Source organism: Harpia harpyja, chromosome 4 (genome assembly GCF_026419915.1).
Source record: "Harpia harpyja isolate bHarHar1 chromosome 4, bHarHar1 primary haplotype, whole genome shotgun sequence".
In the NCBI taxonomy this organism is placed as follows: Eukaryota; Metazoa; Chordata; class Aves; order Accipitriformes; family Accipitridae; genus Harpia; species Harpia harpyja.
The window spans coordinates 83,701,980-83,713,097 of record NC_068943.1 but is presented as its reverse complement, the minus strand read 5'-3'; positions in this window follow the sequence as shown (position 1 = coordinate 83,713,097).

Here is an 11,118-nt window from a genome sequence, read left to right as displayed (position 1 = left end):
TGCACCTCCCTGCCCGGCATCGTCCCGCGCTTTGCATTTCATAGCAGCCGTCAGGGGTGCATTCACTACTGGGTTTGTGCAGCCCCATTCCCTTTTCCTCACTATGTAAAACGAGCGTTTCACATTCATGCAAAAAAGGGAAGAAGGCTCGTGGCAATGGGGATTTTTGGTCCAGGGCCCGGGTTTTAGGGTGGGAGCCGCCGGGTTGGAGCCGGTGGCACCCGCACTGCAAAACCAGAGGAAAATGGGTCCTTTGTGCGGGGAATATCTGGTGGGTGATTCAGCCAGGGCTGACGCCGGCGGTACGGACTGACACGCTGCTTGGCGGCGTGTGGGGACCCGATGTGTCTCCCCGCTGCCTGCTGAGACCGTCCCCGGCTTCGTGGGCTGGGGGACACGGCACAAACCCTCGGTGGCCGGTGACTTGCTGGGTTCGGGATGGAGGGGAGGGGGCTGAGCAGCCCTGAAGCAGCCAGGAGCATCCTCTGCCCCAGGGAATGAGGCGAAGGTGGCCGTGGAGGTGCACCCTGAAACAGCACCGGGCTGAGATCCTGCTATCGGGCGATGGCAGCGAGCTGCACCCCTTGCTTGATTCTTTTAACGAGGCTGCTGCCGTCCACCACATTTCGGGGGGACATTCCTCCATGGGGCAAAGAAACGGCAGCTTCAAGAAGCGGCTCATTGTCCTCAGGCAGCGCAGCCGGGGCTGGGCAGCCTGGCCCAGCTCCGGCCACCACAGCACGGGAACAAAAAGCCTCCTCTTCTCCAGCTTTCCGCAACCGGGCGTCCCCAACCAGTGCTGCCCCTGAAAAATTTATGGCATGAAGTTTGCAAACTGCGGAGAATCCGAGCGCTCAGCGGCCGGTGACCCCAGGGATGTGGGGCTGTGAAGGCAGGCGTTGATCCACAGGGATGCAGTGGCAGAGCCACCCGAGCGGGGAGCGGCTTTTGGCAGAAATGAGGTTTTTCCAGCCCAAAGCATGGGTTTGATTTGCACATGGCAGGACGGGGCTTATGCTGCTGCCCCGTTCTCACCTGCCCAGCCTCACGCGGGGGTCCCAGCCTGAGCCCCGGCGGCTCCAACCCCGCGCCCGGCACGTAACCCAGTTAGTCTCAATAAGCGTTTAAATTAAATTAGTTAAACTACATTAAACCCCTGCGAGGACACGGTTCAGAGTGGAAACGGCCTTAATGTGATTTCAGCTGACTTCCCTGCCACGATTTGCAAGTCAGAGAAATCGAATTAAGGCTGTTTTCGTTCTGAACTCTGTCCACACAGGCCCGTAATGCAGTTTAATTAATCTGCTTTAAAATTGAGCCTGTCTTTCATTCAGGCAACTTCACCTGACTCACCCCAGAGAAGCAAAAACCCCCCCGGGCAGACAGCGGGGCTGGGCTGGGACCCCCGGGCAGGCGCAGGGCTCGGCCATAGGTTTGGGGATGGAAAATCCTGGAGGGTTTAGAGAAAACCAGGATTATCCCTAATCCCATCAGGGAATAATCTAGAGTCAAGCTCTGTGCAGCAGTGAGCTGTAGCTGCCCACACTGGGCTCCCCAACGCCCGGTGAGCCAGAACCGGAGCATCCCGGCTCTCTGCCGCCCGGGGTCCCAGCAGCACCACGGGCACTGGGGCCAGGGTTTCTCAGCTCTCCTCGATGGTTATCGCCGCTTAACAAAGTTTCCTCCTCGGTGGAAACGAGCAGCCAGCTGAAACTGGCTGCATTAAGCCCCACGCCGCTCCCGGGAAGGCTGTAATGACTGGTAATTGCCGGCCAGCAGCTCTGAGGAGGCTGGGGCTGGGCCAGGGAAAACGTCGGCCCCCCAAAACCCACAGCTGCTTTATCTTCCCTGCATCCTCCAGCTGCTCCCCATCCCCTTCCCCATCGCCTTCCTCTGGTTTGCACCAGATTTGCAAAGTAAATGGGCTGCTTGGTCTCCATCACCAAAACAAAACCCTGGGGGGATCTGGGGCTCCCCCAGAGTGGGGGGTCTTTCCCATCCTCCCTTCGCTCCTAACTCCCGTTTTCTCTGCAAAGGTAAAATGGCATCTCCATAAAGAAGCTCCAATTAAAAGGGAGTTAATGACTTAATGAATCATAACAAAATCTGCTTGCATTAGCACATGAACTGCTGACCCTCTCTCATTGTGGCTACCAGCTTTTTAATTGCTTACCTTTTTATTTCCTTCCCAGCAAATTGGCTGCTCGTTAAGTGTGTTGGGGGGGAGCAAGCGGGGCTCTGGAGGGCGAGCAGCAGGTAAAACCCAGCCTGGAGGGGATGAGTCCCGCTGCGCCCAATCCCGCACCAGCACTGACCTGAAGCCTGAGCCCCAGCACACCAAGAAGCCGTGCTGTCAGCCCCTGCTCCTTTCTCCTGCTGACGAGGATTTGCAGTGCTGCAGAAAATTAAGACTTAAATTAAATTTTTTTGGAGTGCTAGGAGCTGTACAAACCCCCAAACGAGGTTTGTGTGCTGCTGCAGCATCCCCATCACTCCCCACCTACCTTAGAGCCCTCCAGAGCAGCCAGGAGGGCTAACAGGGCTGGACTCTCCTCCTCATTAACTGCTCATTAATTCCCCATCACACGATGGGGAACAGCTCCAGGATGGAGTGGAGCCCAGCTGTGCCCACCCAAGGACCCACACAGCTGCTTGTATCCTGAGCCACAAGAGCATCCTCTAATAAGCACCTTCTCACCCCATAGCTTTGGGTGGGGGGTCCTACAGACACCAAAATAACACCCAGCCCACCCTGGGCTTTGTCTGACATTTTCCCCCTCCCCTTTCTGGCACGGTCATCATTTCCCTTGCTCATTATGGTTTCCCCAACACCAACCTGCTGTACCCACCCAAAGGCAGCACCGGCTGTGGGTGCTCCATGGGGGTGGCTGAGCCCACCCGCGTGAGGCTGGGTGATCGATGGCTCCGTGCTGCCGTTGACATTTGATTTATGGCAGGCTGCATCCAGCCCCGCTCCCCTCCGCCCAGGGGCTCTGAAAGCATTTTCATCTGAGCTGGTGCGTTACAGGAAGCGCTGGAAAGAGCCGGCTCCGCGCTGGCACGACGGCACAGGAGGGTGAAGCTTGGCATGGCCCCGTAACTGGGGGGTTCACCCTGGGGTGGCGGAGGTTGGGAGCCTGGGAAGCCCTGGGACCCCCGTGAGGCTGGTGGGAGCTGCTTTGCTGGGGGGTCGCAGCGTTTCTGTGCTGCTGCCTGGGTCTGCTGGAAGGGCAGGAACAGTCCCCAGCATATTTGCAGGAAAAAAAGAAAAAAAAAGGCAAAATTGACAGTTTTGGGGGTGACGTGGCCAGGATTCAGTGGGGGTCTCTGCTGCTGGGGTGCCCACAGGGAGGAAAAACCCTCCTGGTGCTTTTTGCATGCCTCGGAGCAAGGTGGGAGTCGGGTCTGGGGGGATGCAGTTGGTGCATCCCAGTGGTCCCCAACCGAGACCTCTGCATCCCACCAGCCCCATCGCTGTCCCCGATGTGGGACTCCCCAAGCCCTGACCCAAAATCCTTGCAGGGGAACAGGCTGGGCTCGGAGCACGCCGCATCCCGTGCCGGGATAAATCCTGCCCTCTCCCGCTGCAGCCCATCCGCCCCTGGGACAATAGCACTTCAGTCTTGCCTTGCCGCCAGCAGCTGCCCGTACGGCCGTGCCCCCGTGCCCCTTCTGCCCCCGGGGGGGCCGCGATGCCCCCCATCCCGCTGGGAACAGCCAGGCTGAGCATCCCGGACCTGTCAGCCGGGTGGCTGTTTCCAGGGGAACTATGAGGGGGTCAGGGAGAGGTCTGGGATGTTTTAGTCTTCCTGTAATGTCTTTAATTGCTCATTTATTTAGTGCAATTAGTCCCAGGTGCTTGCTCTTGTCTGCGTGACCTCGGCGGATGCCTCTCCAGCATGGCCTGGCTATTCCGAGCTGCCGGATCGATCGGCTCCCGGTGAACGTTGCCGAGTCCCCTCTTGCCGCTGAGCCAGGCTGTGTCCATGTGTGTATAACACGTTCACGTCCTTCACCCGTGACCTTATCCTCGGCACGGTCCCCTCGTCCCTGCCAAGGTCAGTTCATCCCCAGCATCCCCCTGTGGCCGTGCAGGAGGGATGGGGTGGGGGGATGCTGTGCTGCACCCCCCCCAAGATGTGCACCCGGTGAGTGCAGCCCTCCGGAGAAGCGGTACCAGCCAGAGCATCCTCATCCCAGCCAAAACTGTGCTGGGCACCCAACGCCAGGCCATGCTGAGCCAGCAGCTGGATGGGCAATGTCGGGTGCAGGAGCCATCCCTGGAAAAAAAACCTCCAACCCCCCCGGCTTTCTGCTGTCTCGAAGGAGGCAGGAACGTTGCTGGAGCTGGCGGCTGCTCGGGGGGGGGAACAATCCAGCGCTTTGTGGAAGCTGCCGTGAAAAGAAACCACCCCGAAACGCCGGCGAGGTCAGGCAGCCCCAGGCTGCCTTTTGTCCCGTAGGCAGAGCGCTGGGAGGGGGGACAAACCGCAGGGCCCCTTCGCTGTGAGTCAGGGCAGGAATCACCAGTGCTGGCAGCGAGAGCCAACTGGGGGGTTCGCAGGCATTGGGGGGGGGTTCGCAGGCATTGGCAGGGGGGTTCGCAGGCATCGCGGCATTACACAGCCCCTGCTCTTTGCCCACCGCTACAACCTGCCCCACTGCTGGCTTTAGCAGACTGGCCGGGCAGCCCATGGGGGGGGTTGGCAGCCAGCCCCCCCGGCTGAGCGCCCCGTCGCCTCCAGCCCTTCCCTTTAACTCCTCCAGCTTCTAAAAGGCCGGGGGCTTTCTCTGCCAAATGCATCTCCATCGCTCCCCAGGTATTACTTCCCCCATGGCTCTCTCCCAGCGTTTTCATTCCCTGGCACCGTTAACAACCAGGAGCTCTTTGAGATTAAACCTTTTTGCTGCCTATTTCTCCGTACACCCAAATTTCAATGCACTTTAATTGTCTGCCAATTGATTCCCTAAATTCCCCACTGACACACATAATGTTTAATTCGCGGATACTGGGAAAGAGGCAGCTCGGGGGCCGTATGAATCCATTCTTAACTCAGTTGCACTCAGACAGATCACAGAGCATTGGGGAAAAGATGCTGAGAAAAGCAGTTCTTTGTGGGCTGGGCGCTGGGGGCAGGCTGGGGTGGAGGGGGGGGGGTCCCACTGGGGCAGCCCCCGGGATTCAGCCCCACAGCTGGGCTCCCAGACCCTGCGGCAAATTTCATGTCGACCGAAAGCTGCTGCTGAAACATCCCCAAAGCCGGGAGGACAAAGGCATGGCCTGATCCTGCCCTGGGGGGAATCTGCTGAGCTTGGGTGGACCCGGGGGGGCTCCAGGGAAGGCATCTCCCCCCCTCCGGTTCCCATCTCCCGCCGATGCTCTCATCTACGGGATAACTCCTTGCTGTCCCCCAATCTGGCCGTGCACGGCGAGGCCACAACCTGCCCTGTCCTCCCCTTTGCTTTGCGGTGGGCAGAGCTGTGAAGCTGCCCCAGGCGAGGGGGGGGGGGTGCCCCCAGCCCCCCTGGCATCCCTGCCCCACGCGATCTGGGGAAGCCTTGGCAGCAGCAAGCAGAAATAATGAGTCTGACCATGAAACGGAGATGAAAAAACACTTCGGCTAATGGCTGCCCATGGAGGAGGCTTTGAAGTTTATTGGAGCCAGACCTTCGGGGGCTGCGTGGGTCCCGGGGAGGGAGCAGGGGGGGCTCAGCCCCCGGGGAAAGCCTGCATTCATCCGCTCCTCTGGAGACACCGGCTGGACACCACATCCCCGCCGAGGTCAGCCCTGGCCACCACAGGTCGTTAGACACGCTGGGGACCCAGCCGTGTCCTGCAGGAGACCTTCCCCACCAGAGGGGTGACACACGGCCCCCCCCCAACCCCATCACTACCAAGGAAGGGTCCCCACAGCACCGGGACCAGGTGGGTGCTCCGGGTGGGGAGGGGACCCCAGCTTGGGGCACTGCTGTGTAACCTCCAGCAGAGGCATTTTGGGGGGGGGCAGCTCCCCCAGATCCCCTGCCAAGGGAGGGAGCAGGTCACACTCAGCCACAGACAAAACCGCTCAGCCCCGAAAGGAGAGCAGGAGCTGGGAGTGCTGGTCCTGGCTGGGGTTTATTGCCGGCCTCTGCTTGGGCTCTGCATTAGGGATGGAGCTTAGTTTTCAAACTGCTGCTAATTAAGCACTTGGGCAGACCGGTGGCAGAGCTAATGAGAGGGACTGGGGGCAGCTTGGGGGGGGTGCAGAGCCCTCACCTTGCAAAGCCAAATCCATGGGACCAGGCAGCTGCTCCCAGCACCGGTCATTGCTTTGCAGGTGAGGGAGCAGAAGGGAAAATCTCTTTTTACTGCTGGGATGAAGGATGAGTGGTCCATGAAGGTGCTGCAGCATGGGGGGGAGCAGAAACCCTTGTCCCAAGGAGCTGGCACGATGCTGGGACATGGACACAGCCCCCTGCTCCCAGCCACTGGCTCTTCCTCACCTCCCCTGCAGTGAAGGGGAAATCCTTAAATCATTTAATTAAGTCTTGTAGTCGCTGCCAGTTAAATAGACGTATCACAAGGACCTCTGCTTTCCCCTGTCCCAAAGCTGAGCCTTCATTGAAGCATTTCACCGGGTCCGGCAGGAGGGAGGCTGAGAATGCAGGATAAGGGCTGGGGGGATGTGGAATGTCCAGAAAGGTGGGTCCTGGGGGGCCAGATCCTGCCAGGAGGGTCAGGTGCTGGGCAGCTTTAGGGGGTTATTAGTGTCCCAACATCACCCAGGACCTGCAGCACAATGGACCTAACCCAGACACACGCAGCCCCCGGGGGGGGAACCTCCCCCCCATCTCTGACCCCCCTTGCTCTTCCCCAGCCCATCACTCTCAGGGATGTGGCTTGGGAACAGCAGGATTTCAGAAATGATACCAGGTCTGGGACCTCCACCCTCCATGCGTGGGGTTTTGGGCAAGGAGACACCGAGTCCTCCCCACTCAAACTGCCTTCATGCCTCTGGGAGCAGCCGCTCCGGGAGCTGATCCGCCCGGGAATGCTGACAGCCATCAAAGCAGAGCGATGCTCCAAGCCTCTTTATACAGACAGTAAAAAGGTTTAAACAAAAGCTGCTAAGTAAATAATAAAAGCCAAAAAAAGACTGGAGGGAATTTTTGCCCTGATAGTAACTGCCCCCTCCTTCCCCCACAGCTCCCAAACCTCCCTGCCGGGCGGTTATTTCCCCAGGCGACGTCTTGGAAGTCTGCGCTGCACCAGCTTTGCTCCCCAGGGCCCTTGAATGGAGGTTTTATGAGGACTAATAAATATCGAGAGTGTAGCTATTCGAAACGCCACTTGCCAGCGTCTTGCAGTGGGGGAGCGGGGCTGCGCAGGGGGATTTTGGGGTTCTCACTGCGAGGGGTTGACAGCGTCTCCCCTGGCCACATGGTAAGTCCGAATCAGCCACGGAGCATTACAGAAGTTTACGCCTTGGTAAATACACGTAACCCCTCCAGATGCGACCGACCCTCCTCCCTGCTGCCAGCTCTGCCTTTGCCCAGGCGTCGCGGTGGGGTCACCTTCGTCCCTCCTGCATGCCCCCCCCATCCTTCCGCACTGTCCTTCTGCTGCTGTGACGGTGACCCCAGAGCTCGGTGACGTGAATACAGCCGGCAGTAGCTCCTTTCCGACCCACCTTGCCACCAGCTGGAAGGGATGGGGATGGTCAGGATGAACCAGAGCTCCCTGAGCCCAGTGATGCTCAGCCCCCTACCCCGGAGGCTGGCCAAGTTTGGGGGGGGACACACACACTTCATCCAAGCTGTCACCCCTGCCTGGCCTCAGAGGGGACCCTGATCCCCCCTTTTTATAGCTCTTCCCGGGGAAAGCATCCCTGCCGCGGGCAGCTGTCGGGGACGGGGGAGATGCTGTTTCCAGAGGAGCCAGGAGCAAAGCTGCTGCTTTTCCCCAAATCCCCCTCAGGCTTTAAAATCTTTGGGAACTCACAGCAGATTGCCCAAACCCCCCCTGCTCTGCACAGCTCCCGTGCACGACCGAGCCCTCTCGGATTCCTCTGCTTTCAGCCCAGGGACACGTTCATGGGAGCTTTTCCCAAGGTTTCCTGTTTTACTGTGACCCCCGACGGCTGCAGAGAAAGCGGGACCTCGCAAACCTGGGAAGGGGCGAAGGTGGGACCCCACGTGGCATCGTAGGAGGAAAGGGGCGATCGTGTTCTTGGAGGAGCCCCGAAAAGGACAGTGGCTGGAGGAGACACACGGGGAAGGTTTCCCTCGAGGGGAACGTGCCCGAGCTGCTTTCGGCCCAACAGCTGTGGTTAGAGTCGGGGAGAGCAATTCGCCGCTCAAAGTGCTTTGGGCTCAAGGGTTTCTGTACAGATGGAAGCATTGCACCAATTCCATTTTTTTTTTTTTAATTAAATACAATTGTGGGGCTGAAAAGCATGCAGGATGGTTTGTTTTAATTTTAATATCCTTCGGAGGTACTGAAAATGGGATATCCAGGAGGGTGTTAGCAGGCTGGGTGCTGAGCCACGTGGCATGGCTCTCGCCCGCAGGACCTCACCCCGCAGCTTCCCCGTCTGAACTGGGAGCAGGTCGCTGCTCACGAGGGGTCCCGGCTCCTTTGCAGCAGTCACTGGGGCGAGCGGAGCCGGACGAAGCGGCAGCAGGGGCTGCGCGGGCACAGGCACCACGGTGGGGATGACTTGTGGTGCAGAGCCCCAAAGATGAAGCAACACGGGAGCACACAGACTAACAGCCGTGCTGCCAGCTCTCCCACCTGCACCCTTCGGCTTCAGCACCATTTCCCTACCCTGGGTGTCCCAAGGAAACCTCCCATGAGCAGAAGACACAGGAGAGCAACCCACAGCCCAGCAGCTGCCTTTGAGCCAGGGTAAGCTGCAGAAAGCATCAGTACAAGGTTTCTGAGAGCTGGCTGGCTAAACAACAGTGGCAGACAGAAAACCAACCGAGGGGGATATCAGAAAACCGGAGCAGGGAACAGCCGCCACGTTTCGGGCAAGTTGCTTATGCGGAATAATCCAGCCAAGTGCTCAAGCTGCAGAGACAGGACCTGACACAATGGATCACATTCCCATCCTCAGCAAAGACCTCTAGCCAAAACCAACTGAAAGCTCTGAATTTGTGGGTTCACGTAGAGGGCAATGGGGTTTTTTTTCTGTTTTTAAATACATCTCTTAAAAAGAGAAAGGGTGTCACGGGAGAAGCTGTTTTCCAGTGGAGTCCCCCATTATCCCACCTGTGCAGCCTCAAGGACCTGGCTTGGATGAGGGATACAGTGAGCCCGGAGGAGCCCGTCCCCATGCAAGGATGGGGCTGGGGTCTGCTCCTGCCCGCCGGGTACCAGCCACTCCAACAGCAGCCTGCACCGCATCACTTCGGTTACAGCGGGGCCGGAGACCCCTCTGCCGCGGTCTCCTGCTCCCCGAGAGCCTTTGGGGCTACAACGCGACGCCACAGCAGAGTGGGTAGGAGGAAGGGAGTGGGATGCTCTGTATTTAGATCCCTGGGATGCTGATGTTTCAAATGTACCGTCTATTTATTTTTTATTCTGCCCCACATTGCGAACAAAGCAGGCAGGCACCCTGCTCGCCCTGTTCCCAGGAGGACTCGTCTGAAGAAGCGCATTAGTGCTCTGCAGTTTCTTTTCAAACTCAGTGACAGCAACCAGGGACCTCCAGAGCAAAATCACCTCCAGGGCCTGAGCCAGAGAACAGATCCCCATGGGACCACCACAGCCGACAGCCTCCAAGGGCCAGGAATGCCCTGCACCATCAGCAGGGATACTCTGGCAGGACACCCAAGCACCTTCCCGGTGAAAACAAGCGTGGAAGGAGCCACTCTTCCCTAGGAGCCTCCCAGGCAGCCCTTTGCTCCAGGAAAACCACTTGTGGAGAAGTTCAGGTCCAGGGCTTAAGCACCCTGAGCTGGCCAGTGGCTTTTCCAAGGGTTTTCCTGTTGGCTGTACAGCAAAGGGCAGGCTTTTGGCATCCTATGTGCCCTGGAAAATCCTGGTTCAGGGATGTAAGTCAAGTTGGGTGCGTGCCCTGAGCAGTTGTCTGCCCTAAGATCCCTCAGCAAGGGGTGGAGATGCCTCTTTCTTCCCAGGCAATGATTCAGCCCACCTAAGGTATAAATTGTTTCCGGAAGGTTCCTGTCCCTCTCCATTGACTGGAAGGAGACCAGAGCAGCTACATTATTCATAGAAGCATCTCGGTCTGATGCCCAGGCTAGAGATGCAGCTTCCACAGCACACACCGAGCACCCAGCAACCTCGCTACATAGAGTCATAGAATATCACCAGTTGGAAGGGACCCATAAGGATCATCAAGTCCAACTCCCTGCTCCTTGTAGGACTACCTAAAACTAAATCGTATGACTAAGAGTGTTGTCCAGATTCTCCTTGCAGGTTCAAGGCTTGAAAGATCCGTCAGAGGCACCAAATCCAGGTTCATCTCCCTCCTCCTGGAGCTCTGCCTCCATCAGTGGGTGCTCAGGGAGAGCATCCAGCAGCACTTCTGCGACTAACGGGGATCCAATCACCCAACAAGCACCCCTGAGATTGCAAGCAGGGGAAGCAGGATGCGGCCCAAGGAGCTCATCACCTATAGAGGGATTTAACAGGGCAAAGCCTCCAGCATCCAGACTATAGGTTGCTGTGAGGGGAAGCTCCAGCCCAGATTTCCTGGAAGGCTACAGCGTTCTTCCAAGCATCCCTTTGCAGGAAACCTGCGACGGATGAATGAGCAAATGGGTGAATGAGGCTCCCTGGGAGGAAAGCTGCTCTACTTCTCCAGATCTGGGTCATCTGGTCAAGGCGAGGTCTGAGAGCTGGTTGAATAACTCCGGTGCATCTTCCACGGCGGGGAAAGATAACAGCGATCCCACCCTGCTTCTCAGCTTGCTCTGGAACAGGTTGCATATGGGGAGAGAAGGGAGACAGCCAGCGCTGCTCGAGGCCATAAATTAACCTCAGGGTTTCCTAATGGGACCCTGATTTATCTCCTGCCTCTGTCTGAACTAATTGAGTTCATTCCACTCGGTGATTCATGCCATGGAAATGGGTTCCAGAGAAAATGGGACCTCAAGCAGCTTCAGCAA